Source organism: Athene cunicularia, assembly GCF_003259725.1.
Source record: "Athene cunicularia isolate RWA chromosome 19 unlocalized genomic scaffold, athCun1 chr19_part1, whole genome shotgun sequence".
NCBI lineage: Eukaryota > Metazoa > Chordata > Aves > Strigiformes > Strigidae > Athene > Athene cunicularia.
The window spans coordinates 11647996-11652213 of NW_020799124.1; positions in this window are offsets into that span (position 1 = coordinate 11647996).

The following is a 4218-nucleotide window of genomic DNA, read 5'->3' on the forward strand; positions in this document are numbered from 1 at the left end:
AAAAGAAAAGAAAAGAAAAGAAAAGAAAAGAAAAGAAAAGAAAAGAAAAGAAAAGAAAAGAAAAGAAAAGAAAAGAAAAGAAAAGAAAAGAAAAGAAAAGAAAAGAAAAGAAAAGAAAAGAAAAGAAAAGAAAAGAAAAGAAAAGAAAAGAAAAGAAAAGAAAAGAAAAGAAAAGAAAAGAAAAGAAAAGAAAAGAAAAGAAAAGAAAAGAAAAGAAAAGAAAAGAAAAGAAAAGAAAAGAAAAGAAAAGAAAAGAAAAGAAAAGAAAAGAAAAGAAAAGAAAAGAAAAGAAAAGAAAAGAAAAGAAAAGAAAAGAAAAGAAAAGAAAAGAAAAGAAAAGAAAAGAAAAGAAAAGAAAAGAAAAGAAAAGAAAAGAAAAGAAAAGAAAAGAAAAGAAAAGAAAAGAAAAGAAAAGAAAAGAAAAGAAAAGAAAAGAAAAGAAAAGAAAAGAAAAGAAAAGAAAAGAAAAGAAAAGAAAAGAAAAGAAAAGAAAAGAAAAGAAAAGAAAAGAAAAGAAAAGAAAAGAAAAGAAAAGAAAAGAAAAGAAAAGAAAAGAAAAGAAAAGAAAAGAAAAGAAAAGAAAAGAAAAGAAAAGAAAAGAAAAGAAAAGAAAAGAAAAGAAAAGAAAAGAAAAGAAAAGAAAAGAAAAGAAAAGAAAAGAAAAGAAAAGAAAAGAAAAGAAAAGAAAAGAAAAGAAAAGAAAAGAAAAGAAAAGAAAAGAAAAGAAAAGAAAAGAAAAGAAAAGAAAAGAAAAGAAAAGAAAAGAAAAGAAAAGAAAAGAAAAGAAAAGAAAAGAAAAGAAAAGAAAAGAAAAGAAAAGAAAAGAAAAGAAAAGAAAAGAAAAGAAAAGAAAAGAAAAGAAAAGAAAAGAAAAGAAAAGAAAAGAAAAGAAAAGAAAAGAAAAGAAAAGAAAAGAAAAGAAAAGAAAAGAAAAGAAAAGAAAAGAAAAGAAAAGAAAAGAAAAGAAAAGAAAAGAAAAGAAAAGAAAAGAAAAGAAAAGAAAAGAAAAGAAAAGAAAAGAAAAGAAAAGAAAAGAAAAGAAAAGAAAAGAAAAGAAAAGAAAAGAAGAAAAAGGAAGAAAAAAGAAGAAAAAAGAAGAAAAAAGAAGAAAAGAAATAAGAAAAAAGGGAAATAAATGAAACTCCAAAGAAGGTCTCCTCGGAGAGAGGAAAATCTTGCAGAGGGGTTCGTTGTGGACACCATGGAGCAGCGGTCCATGTAGGGACTGGAATACCTCTTGATTGGGGATGAACTGTCCGCCTATAAGGCAAACCTTGGTGTGCAGGTTTTGTAAAGCTGCAGAAAGGAACTCGCTGGAAAAAATGCGTCATCATGGGCACAACCATGTCACCACTGGATGGGAGGGCAATCCTGCAGTGGCTGCATGGGAGACAGAGGCAACATGGAAAAGCTCATTCTGGAGACCGTTTTGGGAATCATTTGGGGGGGAATATGGCAGATGGCAGCGTGGGACCGTGCTGACCTTCAGATGGGTACAGCAGGGCTCCACACATCTGCGCTGGGCATCCAGCCTCTCTGCTGGCTCCTGGGGAGAGGGGAGGGTTGGGCCTCTCTTCAGTGTCCTCTTTGTGAGGAGAGGGACAGGGCTGTCGAAGCTTAGGAAATGATCAGCAACATATAATTTTAGAAAATACTGTTTTTCTTTCATAAGAGCATCTAAAAATGTCCCTCTGGCACTCTGGCAGATCTGACAGAGGAACCAGCTGGCAAGAGGGAAATGCTAGATAGCAAAGTACTGCAGAGCGGGGCTGTGCAACATGCAAAAGGAAAAGGCTCTTTAGTCTGTGATTAAATTTGGTGTGAAAATGGCATGTTCTCTGTGCCTGACAGGACAGATGGTTTAGAGCAAGTGGCAGGGGTCAGATGTTCCTGTGTAGGACGTTTCATCTGGATCCTCACCGGTTCCCCTGGACAAAGCCCAAGGCTTCCTGCATGTGTGCTCCTAATGCCTTATCTGGGAGGTACTTCCCGGGACTCCCTGGGGCTATGCTGTGCATCCAAAATATTTCTCAAAAAGATACTGCAAATATTTGAGATACTGAAGGCAGTGGAGTTCACAGGGATAGCATTATACTACAGGGAAAAATGCCAGAAGAACAGAACCAGAGTCCTGGAAAGCTCTGGGAGGGAGTTACAACAGGAAAATACTCCACATTAAAGAAAGAACATAGGAGAAAAAGTGGTTGAAGAAAGGTTAGGCCTCAGCCACCCCAGGAGCTGTCTGAGCTGCCCACAGACCATGACTGCTGTCCCAGTGCCATGCAGATGGCATCGCTTTGTCTCCCATCCCTGCATCAGTCCAAGCCAGCAATGTTTTCTGAAACTGCTGGCAAGTCCCAGACCAAATTCAGATCATTCCCACTGCGAAAAGTACAGAAGTGGATGACATCACTCACTGGGGACAGGCCCCCAGCACAGTTCTGGGGTGCACCCTTACAAGAAAGCCAGGGCTCTGTGGCACAGCGGCACAGCCGTCCTGCCCACCCCTACACCTGGAGCCACACTGGGGATTCAAGATTTGAACTAGCCAGAGGGCATGGATGCCCTTTCAGGCTAAGACAGAAACCTGAGAAAGTCTCTGTGCTGGCTTCAGCACTGTAGGGAGAAGTGAGGGGGAAAGGAACTTTAAACATGGAAGCGGATGCATTCCCTGGCACGGGCAGATGTGCCCTGCTGCAGCAGAAACCATGCAGGAGGTGAAACTCCAACCTGTTAACTCTGCACAAGTATGGCAGCATGAGAGGAGGGCACTTACAGGCAGGAGTCCTTGCAGAGATCCCAAGCTGCCTCTGCTTGGAAGTAGGATGAGCCTCAAGAAGGACAGGGACCCACTGACCTGGTTCACCAGGGCTGTAGAATAAAATATCAAATAATGCAAGACATCAAATGCTAGAAGCTGTCAAACAAAACAAATGAGGACAGTATTTCCAGAAATTAGAGACACAATCCAGCTCTGGCATCAAGACGTTTGTATAATTAATGACACACTAGTTCTCAATTATCATTACTGCAATCCAGAAATAGCATTATTAGAGACTACGACGCCCAGTCATGTAATGGCGTGTATAAAAGCTGCACTCTCTAGACATGACATACCTACTGTGCTGGCGACAAATAATGAACCATAATTCCCTGTTAGGAGCTCAAGTTTCTGTGGAGACCAGGCTAATGATCCTCAGCCTACTGAGGTCATGGAAAACACTGTCAAATGCTCGAGTGGAGGGTTGACATACCTTCAGATACCTGAGCCATCCCATCCAGATCCCATTCAGTGTTGCTAAATTCCTGGAGAACTGCCTCGAAACTGCAGCCATCACCCACAGAGGCTGAGAAACAGATGATCTGGCTACAAAACCACTGCAGCTGAAACCTGGGGAGCCTCACGAACCCCACAGAGAAAGCCAGCAGAAGGCATGTGCTGTGGGAGACAGCTCCACCGGCCTCTGCAGACACTGTGTTTGGGAAGCACTGAGCAGGACTCTGCAGAGGTGACTCCCTGCAACACCTGGGAGATGTGATCTGTGGTCCTCATGGGTCGGGGTAGACCAGAATTTTCAGTTGCACCCCTGGGAGTAGGACAGCCAGGAGGACGGACCCAACGTGCACCAGCTGCTGCAGTGTCCTACTTCAAGGGAAATTGTCCTGGTGGTGTGGTGGATCTCCATCCAACTCCTCCCAGACTTTTTCCTCTAATGGTTGCTAACTGCTGTTAGATTAAAGGCTGCTCTAAGATCCAGTGAAAACATGTCCACTCCTCTGCAGAGATGCCTAAGGAATGTCCTGTCCTCCTTTCATCTCCTGGCCTCCAAAACCCTCCATGAAAGAGGGCAATGACCCCCCTCTGCCATGGGAGACCTCTCTCTGGAGATCATTCCCATTCCCAGAGCACAGGACATGCTGTAAGAAAGCAAAAAGTAGTAAAAATTAGTCCCTTAAACAGGGAGAGTGGCAGTGGGGACCTGACGAGGATGCAGTTGAGCAGCACTGGGGCTGTAAGGGCTTGGCATTCCGCGGCACTGTCTTAGCCCTGCTGGGAAGCCCAGCAGGAGTAGGGCAGGCTCCAGCCACCCCACTGGGCTAGAGGCATTGCGAAATGGCACCATGTGGCAAGATGCCGGAGGCAGCTGCCTTTCCTGGCTGCAGTGTCCTCCTGCATCAGTCAGAGGCATCTGGGCTTGTCCAGGAGGCAAGGGGGGG